The sequence below is a fragment of the Odontomachus brunneus genome, unplaced genomic scaffold, assembly GCF_010583005.1.
Source record: "Odontomachus brunneus isolate Ranch 3 - 2012 unplaced genomic scaffold, Obru_v1 Obru_scaffold_180, whole genome shotgun sequence".
Classification (NCBI taxonomy): domain Eukaryota; kingdom Metazoa; phylum Arthropoda; class Insecta; order Hymenoptera; family Formicidae; genus Odontomachus; species Odontomachus brunneus.
In genome coordinates this window covers 416,286-442,068 of record NW_022639630.1, presented here as the reverse complement: position 1 = coordinate 442,068, position 25,783 = coordinate 416,286, and the positions used below count along the sequence as shown (strand labels likewise).

At 38.0% G+C, this 25,783-nt stretch overlaps 1 protein-coding gene across 22 annotated transcripts in view; it reads right to left on the bottom strand.

The window, feature by feature from the left end:
• LOC116851603 (bromodomain adjacent to zinc finger domain protein 2B-like) overlaps window positions 1–25,783 on the bottom strand; it is a 401,190-nt gene that overhangs the window by 157,709 nt on the left and 217,698 nt on the right. Inside the window, exon 1 of one of the 22 annotated variants that reach the window (XM_032831186.1) lies at window positions 13,150–14,317. The exons of the other annotated variants lie outside the window; for them this stretch is intronic. The gene's annotated coding sequence lies outside the window, so the exon portion shown is untranslated. Of the gene's footprint in view, window positions 1–13,149; window positions 14,318–25,783 lie in introns of those variants that run through there. 22 annotated transcript variants of the gene reach the window in all.

The following is a 25,783-nucleotide window of genomic DNA, read 5'->3' as shown; positions in this document are numbered from 1 at the left end:
CTCTCTCTCTCTCTCTCTCTCTCTCTCTCTCTCTCTCTCTCTCTCTCTCTCTCTCTATCCATCTATCTATCTCCCTTATTCTCCATAAAACCGTAGAGTCGTATCCACTTATTCGAAGGGTCGATCGATCACCGGCCGAACCGGGGAAAGAACGAGCGAGCGAGCCCGAGCGCAAACGCGGCAAGAGGACGATGGCGCGAATCGCGCGCCCTTGATATACGCGAATTCTTAGTATTCATAAACCAATACTGATGATTATTCAGCGAATGCAAATATCGTTTGCATGGTGCGCGAGTGAAGAAACGGCGGCGCGCTCTCGACTTCTAATAACTATGCCGGACGTTGCGCGCACCCGATGCGCATTCCGATAATATAGTGACGAAAAGAATATTAAGGACGAACGATGACGGCCGGCTTTTTCGTATCTCGCGATCGGAAGGACGGCACGTGCGCTCGGGTGAATGATGAGGTCAGCGGAAGAGGCGGATACGGTCGCGGCAAGCTCGCATTTCGTCTTGATGGTGAATTTAGATTGATATACATACGTAACGAATTCATTACAATCAGAAGAAAGTTATTTCGTTGAGTGACATAAGTATGACAATCGTCTCGCTGTTTCTTGTAGAATTTTAGGTCTGTTCCTTTGAGTTGAAGCAGGTTGCACTGTTTGCCTTTAGAAAGTGAAATAAGTATGTATATAACATAACGACGAAGGAAAGAAAGGAAAGGAAAGAAATCCTCCAGTGCAGCATTAATTCAACTGAAAAGTATAGATCTTTTGTGGTGAATGTTTATTCGCAGTATTACTCCATGTAACTTTGTCAGTAGTGCTCGAATTAAAAAAGAAAAATTAAATGTATCTATAACAATAAAAATTGCCTTCAAATCTATCTTGTGTAAATTTTCTCTTAATACTCTAACAATATTAGAAATTAGCGCGAAAACCTGATTGATTGAATCAGTAACATCACTTTTTTTGTTGTTAATCTTCCTACAATTATATAGTTAATTACCTACTAAATTTGTCTTTTTCGCGCCGACTTTTTATTGTTTCATACTTTTTAGAACTTTTAAGGTTTTTGGAAGTAGTAAAAGTATTTTTGTTAAAAGTTTTTTATTTCGTATTTTCTAAATATTTAGTAAAAATTCGTTTTTGAAGTCGGTTGAAAATAAAAGTTTTGTTTCATATCTCTAATTGTTTCTGGATTTTTAAAAAAAGTAATAAAATTACTCAATTTTAAAATGGGCAAATCCAGATAATATCAAAGATTCATGTCGATAACATACTGAACTACAAAAAAAATTCACTGTCTCTAACGGGTATCATTTTATGAAGAAACATACAAATATAACTTAGAAATAATCAGTTTTACCACAGCCAGGCATATCATAAATGATACACTATGGCCGGTATTCATAGTCGAATCTTATTTCAAGACCGTCTTAAATAATGTCTTAAGATGCGAATACTGCTCTGTGATTAGTTCATGACATCTTAAGACAATACTTAAGATGATCTTAAATATAAGATCGGACTATGAATACCGGCCTACTTAAAGAATATTCTCCATCGTGACTGAATAAAATTAAATATGTTACTAATAATAATACTATATAAATATAGTATAAACAAACATGTAGGACAAATTGAGAATCTTCATTTTTAATTGGTTAAAAAATATACATATAAAAGTATTCCTAAAAAAATTAGTTTTATAAATACAATATATATTCAGATAAACTTCCATGATTATCACAACGCGAGTTTATCGATAAATTTTAATCATACAATAATGTAAAATTTTTATTGTTTTGATGCAAAAAATTTAGTGAAAGTATTGAGTTGCATTCAAATTTTCATTTTATGATACAATGTTTTGAGTAAATTTGAATAATTTTCTTCATATGCCCATTTTGTCATTCTATGTGACATTGTGTTATGAGTGCCATAAGAACCATTTATAAGAGATATAATCTTTACAAATCGACTAGTAAAGTTGCTGCCAAATTTACGTACACCTGTCTACATTACTTTATACATTATTATATAAATATATTATTTTATAGATGTGTATAAAAAATATTGTAGAGAGGATTGCAAAAAGGATATTGCAAAAAGGATCGATTCGAGTAAAAATTGAACGGACATCCAGAAAATATTATATATACATAACTTCGTCAGTTCCGCGTGTCTACTTGAAATCGATAATCAACCGATGAAGATTTCTCCGACTTGCATTGTATTTCTATTTTATTTCTCTCTCTCAATTCGAATAGTAAGCCTAGTTAGCCCAAGGGGAACATCGTCGAGATGTATTGTGACGAAAGCTCGCCGCCTCACAGTCTTGCCCGGCCTGGTAAATCCAATTCGAAAGGGTTAGAGGTGAGTTTCGAGGATGCCCGCGCGAGTTCTCGATCGCCCGCTGCCAGGTAAAACGATTGCGTCACCGCGCTAGAAATATGCTCAACCGATTACGTGGAGCAGGCCACGGAATCTCCTTTCCTAGCCGGGAAGACAAAGGGAGCCGCCGTCGCCGCCGTCGCCGCCGCCGACGTTCGCTCGCTCGCGCAGATCTTCGTAGACTGGAACACGTGTTCAAGGCCTATCCTGATAATAGGCCTATAAAGATCGACGAGCCTCCGCTCGAGATGACTCGTTATCCCGTGCCGGAGAGAGGAATCCTCTCTCGACGATCGACCGGCGTCTCGTCTAAGCAAAATGTAAAAAAAGACACGAAAAACCACCGCGGAAGGAGAGGTAGAGAGCCGTTTCTCGTCCAAGAACAAATGATGCGGGGATCGTAGGGGAAGAAGGGGAAGTGAGAGGGAACAAAACGCTCTGCGCGTGATGGTGGTAGTGAATGCTGAGGCGACAAATACGCGTGTGGCAGTTTCGGTTTCGAAGTACAATCGCATGTCCCTTTTTTCCACGAGTTTCCTGGGAACTTTTGTCATCTAATTAGGGCGGGAATTCGGTTTATTGCAATTTCGTTTCTGCTCGCGGATGTAAACGACATATCGCGGGCGAGCTCTCGCGAGAAGAATGGTAGAAGAGGAGGTGGAGGACGATGAAGCAAGCGTGTGTTTTCGCGGTAGTTCCATGCGGAAATACAAGTCACGCGTTTTCATTAAAATTTGCGCTTTTATCGCTTTAGCGGACAGATAACAGCTATTGTGTGCAGGGCAAACGTAAAAAAATAACGTTTATCTCGGAAGTGTATTATATTGTTCTCGCGAGCGAGAGAGAGGTATTTGATAAAATGGAGCGTTTAAAGGTACTGAGGGGCGTCGTTTTACTTCGACCTCCGAGCTAATCGCGTTTCGATATCGCGTCGCGATCCGTGATTAGTGTATACAAACGGTGTTATATCGACTAGTTATCTTAATCTTTAAAGTGTACGGATCATTCGTGTCTGAACACTTCCAATAACTTTGTATTTCTTCTCGCCCCGAAATTTCAGAGGTTTTATATGTACTTTAAAAACGGGGAAATATAGTAAGAGGACTATTTGAGGATCAACAAAATTTATCAGTTACTGTCTGAATACAGCCGGAGCAAATCGACTCAACGAGTAACCCCTTTATTTACTTAACGTATATTTTTTATGTAAGTAAAAAGAGTGACGCCAAAATGTGCCCCATTTCTAAAATTTCTAGCCTAAAATTTTTGAGGACCTTTTTGGATTGTAGTGTTGGAACAATACACTGGGCGGCTTTAAAACTTATATCTTTGTAATCAGCTCATCAAAAGGCCTTTAACTTGGTGCCCATTTTAAGTACATTTTTCAGTGCCCAGAAATAAGGCACCTGGACCAGTGGCATCATTCTTTATGTTTCTTTATATAAGATGTCTCAGAACAACCTCTGAAGCTTTCATGAAGAAAATTAGCGGGTGATTGCTTGCGATAATATATTAATGTTCTCTAATTAATAACTAAAATCTACAAAGTTATTAGGAAAAAAGTAGAGGACTTTTTTATTCAATCTGACTTAATTTACAAGCACACGACGACAGATGTCACCATTACAGCTCATTATTATATTTCGCGTGATTATTCACAAATCTTTATCAATATCACGATAATTATTGCGAATATTGTAAAACGGTATGGAACTTTATGTCGACTTCAATCTATGCCTCTATGAGAGCTTCGGAGATTGTTCTGTATATTGTATATTTCAATAACTTTTCAAGTTATCTTAATGTCTTTGACTCTAATGTGGTATTTTTGAATTTTATGCCCAGATCGTTAAACTAGACAAACTTGGGAAACATTAAATTTAATTAAATTTTTGCGAAAATACATTTATTTTCCGATTTCTTCTGTTTCTTACTTCTTTTCTTACTTTTGTTTATTATATTTTATAGTATAGTTTGTTCATATATATATTTTGTATATGTTGTGTAAAAATATTTTTTGTTATTTAGCCTTATCTTCTTATACAAAAATGCACCACTTTCACATGCCGAACAATATTCGACATTTTTCAATAATAATAATAAATTATTTTTTGTTATTAATTGTTACGGTCTTAAATATAAAATCCCAAAATTTTTTTTCTTTCCCTCTATTGTTCTCGCTTGGTTGACAAATATTAATACTCTTATATGAGCGCCGCGCCGTGCCTGTATATGTGTCACTGTGTTAGTGCGATATTGACACATGTTACTATCCGAACGTTTTAGTGTAATAAATACATTTTATATAAATGATTCAGTTAAATTTAAATGAACATTTACTTATCATTGCATCGACACAGTTTTGTAGAAACGAGAAAATGTATTAAAACATTGATCAGTTTATTGATTTGCCAGAGTAAAACTTAAGTTTGGCAACAGCGCGACTCGCGTAGCGCTCAAGTCTATCGCACATTAACACTTTCAGAGTCTATTAGCAAAAGTTCTACTAGCGAAATTGAAAAAACGACCATACAAATATAATCTAGGGGGTTGTAAGTAAAAAGTCAGAAAGTTGTAGACTCAACTTTTACGCCACATTTATGTAAAAAAAAACGGTGAAATTTCAACTAAGCGCTTCTCTCAGACAAGAGCAATGGAGAGTTAAGAAAAATTACAAAAGTTATGCTTTCTTAAACGAAGTAGCTTTTTTCGTAGATTCTTGTTAAGGAAACAATTTATCTTTTCGCGTGGGTGTCCGTCGCGCAGTGTGATCCGCTGGCCGGAAATAACGTAACTCGAGAATGCATAGCGAAGTGCGAAAACTGCGGATATATACGTGTAATATGTATCTCCTGTTAAAGTTCATATTAATTTGGATAAAAATTTCTATTTATTTTCGAAAAATAATTGAAATAATTATAAAAGTTTGAATAAAAAAGTAAGTATTACTTTATTAGTTCAAATGCAAGCAAATGTATGCAAAGACTCTCCTCCGCAATTTTTGTGAGAACGTAGAACGGATTGAGGTGAACATAAAAGTTCTATATCGTTTTCACAATAATAGTCAAGATAATAATTAAAAAAAATTAGTGAATAATAACGCGCGATGTAGTGAATGAGCTGTAGTCGTGATGTGTGCTGTTGTATGTTTGTACATTAAGTCAAATTGAACAAAAAAGCCCTTTATCATTTTGCGAATAACCACGTAAATTTTTAGTTATTAATGAAAGAAAATTGTTACATATTTGTGCGCGATAATGTACAAATCTTCTTTAATTAATATCTAAAAATCTATGTGGTCATTTGTAAAATAGTAGAGGACTTTTTTTCTTCAGTTTGATCTAAGGTATAAGTATACAATGCAGACGACATCACTACAGCTTATCTACCATATCACACGTGATCATTCATAAATCTTCTTTAATTAATATCTCAGGATTTATTGCGAATATCGTAAAACAATATGGGACTTTTCATCTCAATTTATTCTATGTTTCCATAAAAATTGGAGGAGAGTCTGGAACACTCTATATAAGTGAGATTAAATTCAAAAATGTTGCTTGATGTAATAAATTCCAAAACATGGTTTAAAAAATGTCTATCGACTAAATGATGCTCCAACCAAAAGATTTAAAAAATTATCTACAACGTTATTTATTTTTAGATAATCTATTAGTTGAAATTTGAAAGAAGCTACATGAATTTTCTCAGTATTTTTCAATTTATAGTTGAGGAAAAAATGTGTTGGACATAAGTGACCCGTCTCTATTTTACTACTAAAAGGTGCCAAAAATATCTATTCACCGCCAAATATCTATTCAAGAATTAATAAATATAAATAATGCGAGATCGAGAGTGACAACGCATGGAAAGACACAAAAACAAGAAGAAAAAACGACGACAGCTGATTGCGACTCGTATATACGCATACACGTTCGCGATTCATGCATTGTGCGAAAAGTTCAGGTGTAAGTTCGGCCAACTTTTGGGTAATATGTGGTGGACGTAACTACTTTGCGAACAATGTTCAAGCGCCGGATCAGTTAACACGCAAGATTCCCTGAGAAGTCCCAAGTTGAAATTTTGGCTTTACATTTTAACTCTCTACTGAGAAAAAAGTGAGTTAACGAGACTTTGCGGACAAAATTCATTCAAGCAAATATTTCAATTGAACGTTTCAATTATATCGTTCCTACGATAAAAGTTATCAATTAATTCGATAATTGCTAATTAGTCAAGTAACTATATAATTCAATTTATTGTTGCACTAACGCATAATTTGTTTAATAGAAAATATTTCTTTGAAGGCAAATGGCCGTTTATTTTATCAATTAAATTGCATTTTTCTCAGCGTGTAAATTATGTCGAATTTGAAGAATCACAATAAAGATTCTAAATAAGATAAAGAGATAAATCTCGATTATTATTGCGAATATTGTAAAACGGTATAGGACTTATGTTCACCTCAATCCGTTCTGCGTTTCCATAAAAATTGCGGAAGAGAATCTGGGTTACTTTGTGCGTGTGTGTGTATAATTTGTGAATTAGTTGATATGTTTGATTAAGAACATTAATTACATTTATATTCGTGGACTTTTATTTGACTATTTGGAGGAAGAGGAGAGAGAGAGAGAGGGAGAGAGAGAGAGATAAATGTTTCTTGAATAAAATAATATATTAAGTATAATATTCTTCTGCGCATTTATATAAAGTTTGTAATTCTTCTTTTTAAGGAATTTATGAATATGCGAAATTAACAAGATTGCGGATCTCTATGAACTTGCATATTGAGAGCTTTGAGACCTGTCAAACTACTAGATACGAAGTGAACACAAAAGTAACTTAATAGACAAAATTGTAATTAATATTGAATTAAAAAAGTGTCGCAAATATTATGCAAACGATTATATATGTATAGAATAACGAATAATCAGAGATTCACAAAGTTATAATTCTTTATCAAATTATTATAAGTACTTAAATTTCAACTCGGGGGTATCTTTTCATTCCTATTAAATTTATGAAGCGTACATTAAAAATGCGAAAACCTGCTATGTAATCAATAATTTTACACATCTTGGAAATGTGATGTATCGCTACCCACGTCCTCTATCCTGACTTCTCGATCAAGCATCTTGGCTGTTCTGTCATGGCGCTGACACTTGTTCAGTTACGATTCGATCAAAGATATACGTGTTAAATAACGCGATGTTGACGCGAGCATAATTAAGTATTTCAAAAGAGCCGACCAACTATCTTAATTATCCTGTGAGAAGTGATAAAAATTACGTACCGATACACGCAGTCTGTAGCAAACGTGTCGCTTGTCGGCTCGAAATGTAATAGATACTCGGAAAAGTATACGACGCGTGAAAGTATGTCTGGTCATCTTGAAAGTCTAGAATGTTTTGATTGCTGTGATCGCTCGGCGTTTAATGATGTACAACGATGGTCGGCGAATGAAGATCAATTTACTCTTCTTGTCGATTGTTTTAGTATCGTTTTGATATTATTGTGGTATTGCTTTGGTCTTAGCCGCTATATACTTTCCCGTAACCGAATGTTACATCACATTTCCACAAGATATTCCGTTGGCTCTTGAAATATTTAATCGGATACTTGGCGACATCGCGTTAATTAATATGTATTTTTTAAGTTTTTTCTACGCGAGTGTCAGTGCCACGAACTACTATCCGGAATGTCATAACGAAGTCAATTGCATGCTACTGACATTAGAAACTCAGGAGACGCAGGATGCCGGCAACATCACATCATATATTTTTAGATATATAGATACTTTATATATACACATTTTCAAACACCGATGAGAAAAAAAGAAAAAGATCACAAAGAAACCAAATATGTTTTATTTGCCCTTTAATCTCATTATTTGGGATACGTATTAATTATTTAATATTTGTCTGTCACACTCTATATCTGCAGTAAATATATAATTAACACCTTATTTTTTTTTAATTAAGAATGCAGATTAAATGCAAGTAAAACATAAGAGAGAGAGGGGGGAGAAGAGAGAGAGAATAATTGAATATTAAATAATTCTGAGGAGCAATTTTTTTAAGGACAACTTTATATAGTGAAAAGAATATTAATTAAGCATTTATAGTATCAAAATGTGTAGTATCAGAAAAATTATTTCTTCTTTCTTTATTACTTAGTAAAAGACATTCTATAGAAAGTTTAAACTTATTAATCGACTGAACACATGCTACATAATTATTTCTTTCATCGTATTGATTTCTTTCTTTTTAATATATCGTAAATGTATATTAAGAAAAAAACTAATTAATTTCCTTACAAAAATGTAATTTGTTTTTCTGTTGCAATATCGTCTCTATATGTGAATGTGTATTATTCTTTTTTTTATACAAAAGAAATGTTTCTCATATATTTAATAAAATAATAATAGTACAATAATCTGTGTTAAAAAGTGTTGTATCTCGAATTTCTCAATTAGTTTTGTCAAATTCGATAATCAACAATTGCTTTCATGAAAAGATTAAAAAAAACGTATATATATTTTCTTATTTAAAAAATATTTTATTAATATACATACCAAATAAAAATACTTTATTTTTAGATATTTTTTTCTCTCAATATAGGGTTAATACAAGACCAAAATTACGGTCTGGAAAATGTAGGTATATCGTTACATCTGTGTATGTGTGTGTGTTTTACTACATCGCGCTGGTTTTCGTGAGAATACGAGAACACTAATATTTCAAGTTCAATATATTTTCGAAGCATTCGGTGCATACGCGTGGTCGCGCACGCGTATACTTGCGAACGCATGTGGACGATCGTGGGAGTCGTTGCGAGCCATCTCACGCACGTGTGCAGCGCGCGCGTGGTGTGCACCTATTAAATTAAAACACGTGGCCTATCGGCACTCACTTACACGACGTACCAATTAACGTAAAACACGAGGCACCTGTCCTTGCTCTCTATCCTTCTCCGACTATTCTTCCTCTCCCTCGAGAAAGAGGAACGATAAAAACCGGCATTAATGCTTTTTTGGCAGCGACGGTGATGGCGCCTTTTGAAGTCACTTACGTCGTTAAAGGTGCTTCTTTCGTATGCCACGCGTGACACTTAATAATTATATAGCGGTGCAATTACGCTACGTATGTGCGCTCGCGCGCACTGGCTAATGCACATACGGGGAACAGTCGGAGCTTCTCGTAGTTGCCGTGTCTCGTTATTCGTTTTCCCTAACGTCGCGACCGCCTCGTTTAATTAAGGAATGTGTTAACTGATAAGTGCAGATGAGAGACGAAACGAGAGCGAGGGTACGAGAGAGGAAAAGAGAGACAGAGATAGATAGATAGACAGAAAGAGAGAGAATGTAGAGCCGCGCACATCAGCGCGTGCGCGTCTATATTGCTTTTACGAGCACATCGAGCGACGACGCGGTGTGTACTGCTTCGTTAAGACGACGAACTACTGAAAATTGCGAGCCTTCCGAAGTCAAGTAGAATTTAATCTCGAACATTAACGGATCGCGCACGATGTTAACGTGTGATTTTCGACGCGCTGCAAACAGACTCGTGTCCATCGGATCGCAAACCGGCTAATTGATCAAGTGTGTAAGCGCGAATTTTACAACAGTTCGATCAATTCCACGTAAAATGTAATTAGAAGCAGGGAATTGAGATTTCGCGGATTAAGTGTGTCTGCTACAGGCGGGATATTCGAAGTGGGCGGAACGAGAAGATCTCTCTCACACCTGAAACCGCTCCTCTCGAGAGTCCGCAAACGACGAACTCGGGTCTTCCCACCCAGACAGACTTTCATGTTTATCACGACGTGAAACAACCTATAATCGAAACTTTACAATCCTCTTAAGTACATTTAAGAAGCAATAATATTGCACAAAATTAAGCATTAAATTTATGTCATTACAACCATGTAAAATGTTTGTTCTATTGATACAGCAACAAATACACTAAAAGTTGCACTCAAATTTTTATATTATTTTACATTGTTTTGAGAAAATTTTAATTATCTTTTTTGTATTTCTTTTTCGTACTTCTACGCGGAGAAAATAATTTGTAGTCAAAATTATATTAAAATTATATTATTTTACAATATTTTTTGTAAAGCTGGTCTATAATAAAATTGTAATATAAATTATCGTAGAAATAGTAAATTTTAAGATCTACCCAGATACAGGATATAAAAAAACATTCAATTGCAATAACTTTATAATATAAAGTCAAGCGTACATAATATTTCTAAACAAATATAGTGATTTCGATCATAATTCTGTAAAATCTAAGATTATAAAAATTGTGTTATGCTTTTTACCGCAATATTTTCTCTCCATACATTTTGTCATCCTATATCATAAATATAAATGTCATATGAATTGCTCTTCAGGAATACAATCTTTACACATTGACCAATAAATTTACTGTCACATTTACGTATACGAAAAAAATGCGAAAAAATTATCGCAATTCATCCATAATATGCCACGCAAAAAGTAAGATAAAAATCTAAAAGCAACTTTTAAAAAATTTGCTGATGCATCAATAAAACAAAAAATATTTATCATTGTGTGATATTAACTCAATAATATTAATTCAATATAGTATATTTTTCTATTAAGTAAATATTGTTAAACAAACTATAAAGTTTCTATCATTGATTCATCGAGAAAAAATGATCTCACTAAAATTATAGACGCTTCTCACTTCTGACGCCAACTATATTCTTGTGATTCTAACAAAAAAAGTTGTATCAATACGCATGTAAGGTTATAAAAAAAATATCAAATGTCAAATATTTTTTACTCAGCGTTGCTTCGTGCATATCGTGCACGGAAAAAAGTTTAATTTGTGTTGACACTTTAATTTGTGTTGAAATTTGATTATAATGGACAAACACATTTTAACTAGAAGAAGCGAAAATTCTCATTCTTAGAACAAAATTTAAGTCATAAGAACTACAAGGATATTCTGTATCCATCAACTAAAACGGTTTGTCCATTAAAATCAAACTTCATGTTAATCCAAGCATATTTCTCTATGTGGCAAATATAAAAGTCTATCTGGGTTTTCTCGTTCGTACCTCGATATTACACGATTACGAATATCGAAAGTCGCCGAGTCCTTTACGAACGAGTCTGCCTCGCTCAGTCGGGGCACAGGATTTTTCTCGGAATTGCCATGTGTCAGACGACGAGAATAGTGATCTCTCTACGCCAAAGAGAGAAAGAGAGAGCGGGATGTAATGTGGTATTCATGAGTGCGCGAGATGTGTGTGCGTATAGTGCACGATGTAATTCGCGATATCGATGATGTCGATGTTTGTAGCATCATTAATTTCACATCATCTCGCAATTTCGCGTTACACCATAATGTAACCAGCATCCTCTCTTTCTTCTTTCCTCCTCTTCCTCCACTCCCTCCCCCAGCCGCGGATTCCGTCATTCATTTTCAGCAGATAATAAATAATTCCGTAATGCGGATTAATGCATCACACGACATCGAAACCGGCGGTTCATTCTTATTTTCAATTCCGGTGATTCATCGAACAGACGCCTGCTCGGAAATACCCCGTGTGTTCACGCGCGCGCGCGTACGCGCGCACACATATATACGCACGCACACCACGTACCACGCTCGCCTTATTTTTACCCACGATGGAAGCTAATAACACGACAGCGACCGTTCGACGCTGTCCCCGGGCTTTTTCTCGCGCAGCGATCACGCGCGCCCTCCCCGCCTCTGAAACGCACACACACAGCCGTGATCGGCCCACTTTTACGACAGTGGGCGTTGATACATTGCCGGCGTTTATTTAACTTTTTCGCATACTCAACGCGACCGTGTTGATGGGATCGCGCCGACGTTTTGCCCGGAACTTTCCGCGCGCGAGTCCGCGAAGGAACGCGCGCGATTTTTCATGCGCACGTGCGAAAGGACGCGAACCCGGTGCATTACGCGCGAAGCGGAGGACACACATTTTACACACGTGGCGGGAAGCGGCGCGCATGTGTCTGTGCGTGCGTGTGTGTACACACGCATGAGCGCGCTCGCTCTCATCTCCCGATGCCATAATTTCACATCGTTCCTCTACCTACATCATACCTGCTACGGAGAGCACTCTCGCAGCTGTCGGCTTTGCATGCCGCCTGCCTCTCGGCCGGGAGAGATCACGTTTCAATGCTTTCGATGCTTTCAATGGTTTTAACGGCGAGCGATGGCCGCGCGCACGCGCACACGCGTGCGCATCACCGGCTTTTCAATCTTTTGCAAATTATCGCGCGAGATTGCAAAAACCGACGCTCTACTGAGCACTCGAGAACTGCAGAGAGAAAGAACACGCAAAAGAGATAGATAGAAAGAGAGAGAGAGAGAGAGAGAGAGAGAGAGAGAGAGAGAGAGAGAAGGGGAAAGAGTGAGAAAGAGATTTGCAAGCCCCACGGGCTCGATCGTTACCTGCGTGTGACGGGGTATCGACGGGTTTTGCGATGCAGCGTGAAACGATAAAACGCTCCATCAGCGAAGAGAGAGTTAGCGTGTTTGCATTACCGTGTTCCTCCGTCGAGATTCCTCCGATTCAACGAGCGATATCCGGCCGCAAGGAGTACGCGAACGTCTCTCCCCGAATTTCTTCGCGGCAATTTCTCCCCGGAATTTCTCCCCCGGAATTTCTCGCCGCGAAAGCAGATTCGCGATCGAACTTGGCGTCATTACCGCGTTCATGCGCCAATTGTCGCTTACCTCGCATTCCGCGATTTCGACAACACCTTCCTCTGCGACTCTCGCCTATTATCTCGCGCGGGCGGCGCGCTCCTTCCAAGGGGAGAGAGAGAGAGTAGATCAATCCGTCACGTTTTACGTGCGCGTAACGGCGAACTTATTTCCCAGTCCCGCTGCGTAAACCCGCTTCCCTCCGACTGCGCGACTGCCTCTCTACCTATCTCTCTCACTCTCTCTCTCTCTCACTCCCTTCACGGACAGCGACAATGCGCCACCGGCGGCACCGCGAGAACGAGACGACTCCGATTTACCGGCGGGAATAATTGGTCGGCGCGGCGATAACCCGACGCCGCTTTCGGATGACGCGCTCGGCTGCGAATCGACGGCTGCGGCACTCTGAGAGAGCGAGTAACCGACGTTTCCGAGACAAAAGTCGTTCAGCGAGACCGGCTTGGCCTTCGTCGAGTCAGGTAGCAGCTGGAAGGACCCGCAGCGCGCGCCATACACGCGGCCATATTACGCGCCACCGAGGGATATATGTATGTCATGCATGTGTGTGTGTGTGTGTATGTGTGCACACGTGTGTATACACCACACTACATCGGGCCGATATAATTCGGACTTATCCGTCCGGCTGATACTTCCACGCCGGTATCTCGACTTTCGTTGCGGCAGATCGATACCAGAAACCGGGGTGGGGCATTGTCGTGTCCTCTGTCCCCTTTCCCCGCTTCGCGTCCTTTCTACCTCCTTCCCGCCCGCTGCTGCTGGTTGACGGCCACGACGAGGGTCCTAACGCCGGGAGATGTAGGATCGTCGACGCTTAAGGCGAATTTACACGGCGCGCTTTCGACGCTCTCTCGCGTCACAACGCTCCGAGGACCGAGGAAAATGACGAAGCAGCGGGGATCGGAAGCGCGGCGTTTGATGAAAACGAATTATTCGACGTTGCATGAAGCTAGACAAAGACAATCTCTGTGATGGCACGTGACAAAACCGACACGTCGTGTTCTGCGTTCCGCTGCATTAATCTTTAACTGAAATTAAACACTGAGCCAAAACTCATCAGTCTTTTTAATCATTCTCACCATGTTTAGATACATAATATGATATATTTTTATTTAAACCTTCTAATATTATATTATACGATATATTATACGATATTTATTTGTAAATCCTTTAATTCTAGAAAGGTAGCATGAATAATTTTTACTTATATAATTCTAATCCTAGAAAGTTCTGAATCCTAGAAGAATAGTGATAATCTATAATTATTGATTAAAATAAAAGAGTAAATAATTTTTATTTATTCAAGTAATATCTTGCAAAAAAAGCAATAGTATTCATTTCAATGGGCAATGAAGTAAATGCTATAGAGAGAACTTCGGTAAAAGTTACTGATGAGTAAAAGTTATTTGTCCTAAAGTTTCTAAAGTTAATGTAATCTTTTAAATAATCATTTTATTATATTTATTTATTTATTTATAAACTCTTCAAGTAATTTTTTTGAAAAGATAAAAAAGAAAAGAAGAGAAATGCGCAGACGGATTAAATATCACGTATTCACGCGTAGTGAGTTATAAAAGATGACGTAAATCTACAATAAATTCCAGTTCTTGGCGTACTATGATAATGCGAACATAACGGAACGCTTAAAGTTATAGAGTTAGGAAAAAGGTCACTATAAGGTGTGGCAGATAAAATTACGTATTTTAATAATAGAATTTTTATGCAATATATATTATGATATATAAAGTAGTCAAAATAAATGATAGTCAATAATGAAAAGTTACAATAGTTTTATTCAAAACTACCATTAGAACTGCCAAAACAGTCGAAATAACGGATTTGTAATTTTTCATAAAAAAAAAAACTCAAAATTTATAACGGAGCATTTTATATTTTTAATTGGCGTTGAATAAAACTCTATAAAAAAGAGAAAATTTTTCCTCTACATTACCTATTTTTTTCAAACTTTATCATTCTATTATTTATTGTCCCGATAAAATCAGGTCGTTAATCGTCGGAAGTTCTAGTGATGTATACTCAAGGTTGCGCCGTGGATTTCAGGAGTACGTCTACGTGGATTGTTTACGTATTATCTACGTGATGCATGTATACATTCTTTTTTCGTGCAGACAATCTAAACTATGTGGAATATTGTAAATTATATTGAAATATAGAGAAAAAAATAAATTATAAGATATAATTGTAGTATTTATGTATTTATAGATTATTAATTATAAACGTAATGTTTAAAAAAAATAAATTGCATGAAATTTTCATTTCATTATGTGACAGATTGATGACAAAATTCTGAAAGTAAGAATGTCAGCAGAGAATTTTATAAACTCTTTCGAATTTATTTAGGATGTTCATAAATTAATATCAGAATTTTAAAATATAAGTTTTAAAAATATGAACTTTTATTAATCCATTTTTGATCAAGCCATATTTTCTTTAACCTCTTAAGAAGTATGCCCGGAAAAGTTTTGTAACAAACATATCAAACTCTTTTTTTATTTACTTAAACTATTTTTAATTCATAGCAATAAGAGCTTAGTTAGTAAAGTAAGTTAGCAAAGTAGGTTTAATTCTAATGATACTAATTTACTTTGGCTCTCATGATGCCCGTAATTTCCTTTTTCACTTTCTTTTGCATCAAAATAGATTTAAAATATTATAGACAAAAATATCAAACTGTGTTGAATGGAGTAGTGAGACTGAAAATAGGATCAAAACTGATTCGACTAGGTTGAATAGAATAAAAAAAGGTTGATGAAGGGAAGTCTCAGAGGGGGATATCAAAATAGATGTTTAATAGAATAGTAAGGCTGAAAATGGGATCAAAATTTTGACTCGAGTTACACATTATTTATACAGATGGCATCTCACATAGTTTACGTTGTATCACATAGTAACATCTACATGCAGACGTAAAGTATCGTAATCTACAAACTGACTGTATATACCTGTATCCAGACACGATGTTAACGATTAGAAAAACTAATGAGTTGTTGCCTAATAAGCTTTTACTGGAACTCAATGTGCAATCTCTCATCCCACTCGCGCACACAATATTATCCATCCTGCACACTCGCGCTGCAACGCGATCCCGAATTCTTTTCCTCCCGGCCTCCGGGCAGAAATCACGGATGAAATATCCGCGTCTCTCAATATTCCGCGATCGAATTGTTCACCGTCGCAGTTGCCGACGACGCTGCAACGTCGACGTCTAAACAAAAACCCGCTCGGCCAGAGCGCGTTCGCCGCGGATGATTCACCAGCGCGCACCACCGATCTCACCCGAAGCGACCGTGTAAATTCGCCTTTACGATGCCTACGTGTATATGCGCGTGTATGTGTGTGTGTATACCCACGAATGCGTGAGTGCGTGCGTGCATGCGTGCGTGGCTGGAGGCAGCCCGTGCGCGCCACGTGAACAAAAACGAGCGGCGCTCGTTCGGCGGACAGACGCGATCGAGGCGTAGCACCGCGGCGTTTTAGCGTAAGGTTTCTAAAACGTCGTTCCGAACGCGCGTCCTGAAAGGCCGTGGGGATTCTCCACGCTTCTCTCACGCGCTCGGCCCCCCTCGTCCTTCGTCCTCGTCGGCTAAATCGGGACTAGTCTCGCCGCGCGAGCGGAACGCCGACGTTTATGTCCCATTCGTTGTCTCCTAACAGTTCCCCGACCTAGAAGAAGGCCTTCTCCCACAGAATTTTCGACGCAAACCGGCCGAAAATCTAGAGGCTCTTCGCTTCCCTACGCGAAGTCATCGCGTCGTTGCCGGGAAAGAAATCTGTCAAGTTGGAGGCCGCACGACAGCCGCATCGCGAAAACGTCGTGTCTCTTTTGCATATGCATGAGAGGCGACACGATACATCGGCGACTGCAATTAAAACTAATTAACAGCTAACTCCTACGACGTTTACATATGCGCGGTTTACCTGGCGTAGCGTGAATCAGAAATTATTATTATCAGAGATATTATACATACACCGGGTTTCATTAAATGTTTCAAACTATACGGTAATGCAATACATCAGTCGTTGATTGAGAGGCTAAGCGTATATTTAGCATACATTATTTCAATGTATATTAAGCCAATTATAGAGAGGGGAAGGAAGAGACAGAAGGGAAAAGGGAGAGGAATCACTTATCAGGTACTATAGGATTAAGTCCTCTCCAGCACTCTACGAAATATACATTATACAAGAAAAAGCTATATTGTTAATAGCGAAAAGTAATGGTTACAATAAAGTTATTTCATAGAAGTATACAATGTTTATGTGTATTATGAAAAGTCAGAGTATATAACGTTAATAATATAAAATGAATTAAATAAGATAAGATCTCTAGTGTACGATATGACAGATTAAGCTTAATCATGCGGGGTTAATCTCGTTTTTTCTCGGCGTTTTACTTTTATTCAATAACAACGAATAGAAATTTGTCTTGGATTCCGTCTTCTTGCATTTCTTATATTTGGTGGTTAAGTACCTATTCCTTAGCGAAATGTATGAGATCTAAAAAATTTCTTGGTCAAGACAATGTTCAACACATAGACAGTGCAAGTAGATAATTTGCAGCTCTCGTGTTTTTAGTCTTTATTGTTGTTCTTAGTTCACAATTGGTATAGAGAAAATGAGAAATTGAGAAAAAGGGACGGGAAAGCAGAAAGAAAGAGAGAGAGAGAGGAAAAAGAGAGAAAGAGAGGGACAGACAAGAGAGAAGCATGAGCGCCGAAATCTGGACAACCTGGACGAGAAAAACACATTTTAATAGGAAACGCCAGTCGTTTCCATGCATAAATATTCAGAAGACGCTTACTCGAAAATTGCGGTCTATTATTTCATCATTCGCATAAAAATCCACAGGCGAACGTTTCTTTTTACATTTGTGTTATCGGCGGATCAAATAATCTCGCGGTTGGCCAAAGCTAGCGGGTAAAAAATTAGAGGAGACGCACACAATGCTCCGTGCAGCGCACACGCCATCGTCATCGCAAAATGAAAGAGCTCGCCGAAATTCCGGCCGCGAGCGCTTGGCGCTACATCAAACAATGCAACACAATACTCGTAGAACACAGGATGACGATTATTATGCGTAAAGAAAGGCGGACACGTGTTTGAAAATTCCCGAGATACGCGAGCGCGAAATTTAATCAAACTTTTCGTCCGACTCAAAACGCAATTAATGAGTTAGCACTTTCTCCCCTCCCCCTTCCCGCCCCCTCGCTCGCCCGCCACCCCCGTCAAGCGACGTGTCGCGGGTCACGCGAGCACGCGAAGAACCCTAGCGTCTCCGTCGCAAAAACGCGAAACCGTCACACCGGCGACTGGTGCACGGCACCGAGTTCGCCACGCGATGCTGCACGTTAAGGCGTGTATGTATGGGTGTGTATACAGGGTGTCACAGACTTTCCTCCGCAATTTTTGTCGTAGAATGGAGGTGAACATGAGTCTTGTACCGTTTTGCGACATTCGCAATAATAGTAAAGATATTAATTAAAGAAGATTGGTGAATGATCACGCGCGACATGGTAGATGAGTTGTAGTTAGTGATATGTGCTTGTACATTAGTTCAAATTGAGCAAAAGAAACCTTTTATTATTTTGCAAATAATTACGTAGATTTTTAGTTATTGATGTAAGAAAATGGTTACATGATAATGCATAAATCTGCTTTAATATCTCGAGATTCATTGCGAATATCGTAAAATGGTACAGGACTTTTATGCTCACCTCAATCCGTTCTGCGTTCCTACAAAAATTACGAAGGAGAGTCTGAAACACCCTGTATATACGTAAAAGTACGGCGGTGGATACATAAAAATGAAATACCAGAGTAAGAAGGAGGAACTTTGCACTCGGTACCGCCGGTACGTGACGTATCCCGAGATAATGAGCGAGAATAGGAAAGGCGAACACACACATCCGGCGACGGCGTCGTCGAGAGCGAACGAAAGAAGGCGAGACAAAACAAGATGAGAAACGCACGAAGAAGAGATCGAGGAGGCACGAAACGCAGCTCGCCAGGAGGCGAGAGCTCACCGTAACGCATTCACTGGAGATTCGTCCAAGTGGCAAATCGACTGCGACGGACCACAACACTCGAAATACCGAGTTAGTTTACATGAGCGAGACACGCTTTATACCGATATGTTAAACAACATATAGGTGATGCGTTATCATACGTGAGAGGCGACGAACGCCGCCTGAAAATAACATTCATTATCTCTATGAGCTCTTTATGAGACAAAGGTATCATATGTCTGGATGCGCACCCAACACAATTTACATCATTCAATGAAGAGAGAGGGGGGCAAATAGTGATAGTTTAAATTTCTCCTATATTTCCCGCGTCTATACTACTACCACTGTCAATAGCGAGTAAGTTCTCGAACGTCTAATTATCTTTGAAAAAAACAATTAAACTGCTAAGCCAAACGTAACTAATAAAGAAGCCTAAAATTTTGGTCTTTTTAAAACAAAGTAAAACCTGAATCTTATTCGGGTATTTCTATTTAGATTGTTTTGACTCTCGAACTCTTGAAAGAAATTTTATCTGTTCAACGTTGTACGAAATGTGTTTCTTCTAGTGTAATCTAAGACTATGTATATATCAATTCGTTTATTATTTTAAGTGTTTTAAAAGAAAAAGCAACTCCTGGGGCAACAAAGAGCGACAAATTTTAAATAACGTTACTTGACTTATTCAGTGTTAGTTGAATTGCATTTCTTCCCATTTATTTTGTTGGGTGTAACTTAAATGCCATTAAACTAGATTTAAATACAGAAAATATTAATAATTTGAAAAATCGCTTTCCAAAAGCACGTCATATTATTTCACCAAAATTAGATTTTATACATCATTTGTTTTAATAAAATTCTTATATATAACAGTAAAGGAATTATATTTCAATTTTTAGTTAGTCACACATCATCAAAAGAGAGACTGAATGGAAGTTTAGGAGTTCTTCATGATTGTCATCATTTGCCTCACACTGGGACAAATAGTGAGAAAATGCAGATTTTAGTTTCTATAAAAATTTAGTTATTTCATATGTCTTATGGATATTGTACTGAAGTTTTTCGTATAATTAAAGGTGGAAAGTATCGTTTTAGTAAAATATCCGATCTCGACAACTTGAAAATAGCTTACACGAGGGAGAAAAATCTGTCACTATTTTCCCACTCTCCTTTACATTCTTAGTTGTATTGATGCGACAAATTCACTAGAAATTATAGTTAAGTTTTCATATTATATTTCATATCAGATGTTATTTAAGAGAAATTTTGATAATCCTTTTATATTTCTTTCTTATCTCCATTTCGCCATTCTGTGTAATCAATATGAATATCATGAGCCACATCTAACCTTATTTACCTACGCAATTCTTACAAATCAATTAGTACAATATCTGCCAAAGAGTGCGGCCAAGTGCCTATAAACTGAGTAACCCTCTTTATTCAGAGAAAGTTTTAAATCCAAGTTGGTCTTATTTTACAGTTTTTGGCGCGCTGATTACGAATACGCGAGTTCCGAAGTGGAGGGACGTACCGTTCCAGAGATAACGGCCCATTTAAAATTACACCTCATTAAATGACGCCACTTATTTTCACAAATGAATTGTGAACCATGGCAATTTGCAACAACAAAATCATCTTCAATCAACAACGAATCGCAACTACATTTCCAAATGTTGGAAGAAAGATAACTGAATTGGATTTCAAAAGTGTCTGATGGATTATCAGACAGTTGGCACAGCTAAATGTCAAATTGGATCAGTTGGCTTGTTGATTACATTTTGAAATCATCAATAAGATCAATCGCAAGTTATCAAGAAATAAATTGCATTGCAAATTAATATTTTTATTTAGTGAAAATAAGTGGCGTCATTTAGTAAAGTGCAAATATGCCATTTTCTTTGGAAAGTCTTGGGGGAACTTACATATGCGTAATCAACAACGCCAATTTGAATTCAAAACTTTTTTCTGAGTAAAGTGGGTCGAACTTTACCGTACACTTTACGCATATTCTGCCTGCCTATATCCTATGTTGAAAGTTTAAATATTCGTATTTAAAGACCAAAACAAGCAGAGTGTCTAGGGCTAAGTACGTGTGTAAGCACTGAAACCGGTATTCCGGACGCGTATTCAAACGCTAAATAAGCCTTCCTTATTCTCAAGTTGAAACGATGTCATACACAGAACACTTGTTATAAGAAAAACGTTACTTGAAATCAAAAGAGGTTATACTTGACGTTCGCTAGGCGGCAAAAATAGATATTTTATGATCTGGTCTCTGAACCTGAGAATCTTATCTCTCAACGCCTGATGGCGTGTCGCGCGCACTCTCGCAACCCCGTCGCGCGAATCTTCATTTTTGCAATTTCGCAATTACTCATACGCCCGCGGCGACGCGACGCAACTCGACGGGTGACTGAGTAGTTTTTCTAATGCGACCCTCGCGGACTAATTAATCACTGGTCACATCGAAAACCGCTTCCGCCCGCGATATCGACGCTCTGGCTGTCTGTCCGCCGGTTACCGTCGTCGATGTGCGTATTTCGGGACACAACTACGACAGCTCCGAAATAATTGTCACCCTAATTTATGCGTCACTCGTAAACACGATCGGAACGGGGGATCGCCGGCCCGATCGTTGCAATATCGACGTTGCAACGACTACTCGCGCATCACCTCGGGCGATTACACTAGAGAGCGAGCGCGTGCGAGCGAAAGAGAGAGAGAGGGGGAAAGAGAGAGGAGAGAGAGAGAGAGAAAGAGAGACAGCCCAGCACCGCTGGCGGCAACTTTCGTGCCGCGTTTATGCCGTTTATGAGAGAAGTTCGTCGAACGCGGAATACGCGCGCGCGCGTTCCGCGCCATTCCCCGCGTGTTTTCCGCGGAGCGCGCACGCGAGGTATGCCGCGAACGCCCGTTAAATCATAACCGTAATGGAGGGCGCATTGCATTACGGCCGAAATGCACTTCGGCGACGCGGCCAGCGATTTTTACTCGCGGTCATTTCCGAGGCCGAAACCGCGAGGCCCCACAAACGAGCGGCCGCGGCGCCGGGCAACGCGGCTAACGGAATTCTCAGCATAGACGTGATAATCTACCATTGCGATAGCGGCGCGACTTTAATTTTATTGCGGCTATCGTATCTCCGGATGGATTCGAACGGTAATCGATAATTGTGCGACTATCTGTCAGTTACACACAGGCGGCAATAGCTCCCCCGTGCGAGAAGCAAATGCAAAAGTGGGAATGACCAGGTAAGATTGGTTCAACGGCTATGTTGGCAGTGCGTTCTGTTTAAATACATTTGAGAGTGGAATAGTATGGAAAATTCTTCACGGAACATTCCTCTTAAAATAGTGAAAAAATTGTCAATGAAATATAATATGCACAGAGAAAAAAGTTTGAGTAAATAATAATGATCGTGTACTATGATGTCTTAAAAAAGTGGAACGTACATGTATTGTTACAAAAAGTAGTAAAGTTAGCGTGTAAAGAACGAGACAAAAGCACAAGCCTAAATCCGTAGGATTAGAAGTATACACAGAAGAAACTTTAGTCGGAATAACCAAATTTCTAGTGAAATATGAGCAAATCAGGAAATTACGATTAAAGTTACTAGAATTATATTCAAGTTAACCAGAAATATTGTTATCTTGAAAAGAATTTTAGTAACTTCATCTAGAATTTGCTGATTTGTTTATATTTTTCACCAGAAATTTGATTAATCCAACCAAATGTTTTTCAATATACAATATATAAAATATATAAAATATACTATATGGGAAATATTTATTATATGGAGAAAAAAGTCGTTCGAATTAATTTGAAATATGGATATATTAAACATTAACATATTTGACAGATTTTTTATGACTCATAATTTTGATTACATGCGTTTTGTTTAAGGTAACCGAATAAATTTAGCTATATATATGCGCAATAATAATAAATAATAAAAAGAAATTATATTTATATTTCTTACTACAAATTTTATTATTTTTTATTAACTGAAAGTTCTTTCTTGATATGTCAGTGTAGAATTATTTTGCTTGAAATTAGCTATTTAATTGACTGGATGTTATATTGTATTTGAAGAACTCGCCTGAGAGGATCCGGAATCTTTGGATTGTGATTAACTGTCTTATTCGCTACGCCATTTCTCCAATTGATAGATCTGGGGCATATTGTCTACATATGTTGTAAAACCGAAAATATACAGAAAAACGTAAGCAGTAGAATTTGAGCAGTGAGCAAATTAATCAACCACCGTCCATGATTCTTCTTTTGGTCAAAAAATAATCGATTGTGATTGATCAATTTTCTTATTGCTGAAGTCTTCTTAAGTTCTTCTATGTACCATCCGCTTAACCAGTGTTGTGAATACCGGAATATTTGATTACAATAATTAGAAATTTTGTTTATTTCTACCAAAACCGGTTTAGCGAAATATGTCATGTTAATTTAATTTAATCAGGTTCTTTCTTCCGTGTGTATAATACACATAAATACAAATATAATAATATAAATGCTCTGCGCATATTTATAATTTTACACACCTCTATAATTATGTAATTTGATATACGAGTATATAATTTTATACATACATTTAATCCTTCTCCTTCCCCCTTCTAGAATATACTCGCAAGCTCAAGCGACTCAGTAATTGGATGAAATACAAGATGCAGAGTAGTGAAGCGAAATGAGGCAATTTCGGTTCTAAGAACCGGAAATTCTGTTTCCTTCGAACGAAACGCATTTGGTTCGTTCAGATTAATTCAACCAAGTTTTCTCTTCTTAGTGAGATATAATATCTATCAGAACATAGCTACACTCTTCCTGTGTTCTAAAAGGTTCATTTTACGATTTGTTTACCGCTGTTCTGTTCATAATAAATAAAGTATTACCATAAATAAATACACCAAAGGGATAATTTGTCTCTGTCTTCCCTATTTTGGGACATTCAGTCCGAACGTCAGTCGTAAATGACGAGAAACGTCACGGAATCGAATGAAAATCCACTCGCGGCGCTCGCAGCTAGCACGCACTAGAGACCCTCTAAGAAGAGACTGGCCATCAGAACGCAATTTTTGATTGGTCCGGCAATTTCTGGCTACTCCTGCTTATATTTGAATCACGATAACCTTACCCGTACTATTAAATTATGTTGCATTTAATAAATACAAAATAAATAAAAGTTGCAAAAGAATGAAATATAAGGTGTATTCGTTTTATGTAACAGTTTGTAAAAATTAAAAGTGTAAAAAATTCTTTGTATAATAATTGTTCAGATATAAACAATGAAAGAAAGTTTAATACAACCTTTATAGAAAAGTATTACTAGTTGTAATAAGATAACCAGTGATAAATTATTATTGTTCAGTAAATTGTTCAGTAAATAACTTATTTATAAAAGTACTACAATTACTTAGCAGCAATAATTTACCAATGGCCAATATATTATATTCAGTAACACTTTCCTTTGAAAAAAAAAATAAAATAGATAAAGGAAACATTTATTAAAGAAATATTTGAATCACAACAGAATGCATTTATCAAAGAAACATTTGAAACATTGGAAATAATTATTAAAGAAATGTTTGTATCACAACATAACCTTTCCTAGACGAATTGTTACAAAACGGTATTGAACATCCACCCATTTTCACAATATTTTATTATGGCAATTCTTTTTTTTTACTTTTAGAGATTAACCTTTTCTTCGCTTTTACTCTCAAAGCTTAACATCAGAGCAGCGGTACACTGAGGCGCATGTGTGAACGCGTCAGAAAAGGATAGGTTGCAGAAAGAGATAGGAAAAATATATATCTTTCTCTGGAAGAATTTTGCCAGAATTCCTCTGATGGCCAGACTCTTATTATAGGGTCTCTAGCACACACATCATCGGAGACGTGTGCGGTCTAAATACAAAAATAAACAAAAATGCGACACTCTCTCCGTCCCTTTCTCGCGCTCTCTTTCAACTTTATCGTCCGCTTTTCGATTCGCGATTATTTGGCCACGAAACACGACGCAGTCTCGTCGCGAGCTTCCGGAGCCGGCGCACCGGCCGGGTCAAAGACCGCGGCGGATGTTACAGCCGTTCGAGGCTCGGCGCGACGGTGCACCCTCCAGGTGCATCGCGAGTATTCTCGTTGCAAAATTACCCACGACAAGTCACGCCGCCGTCGTTCCGATTTTACGGCGCTGTCGATCCTCTCGCGCGCCGCCCCGGCGAACGAACGTGTCGCGTTTTCGCGACGATCCTCTCTCTCCTTCCTTCCCGCTCTCTCCCGCTCGAGACTCTTCCAGAACAACAGAGGGAAGAGAAAGGAAAGGGTGAGATACTTGTCTAAATCGGATCTGAAACCGAAATCCTCCCGGCGAAAGATGTATGTGTCCGATTATCGATAATGTCGTTAAACTTTTATAATTCCCAGCAATTCTCTCTCGCAATATCATACGAGGTATCTCCGACGTGATAAGAGGGACGCGAGGGATCTCGAATAACTGGCCGTGGATGTCCGACATAAATATATTTTTGTCGAGATTATTAATACGCTCCATTATATAAATTATAAAATCCGCATCGCGAGCTACGTGTCACACTCCCCTCCCCCCCCCCCCCC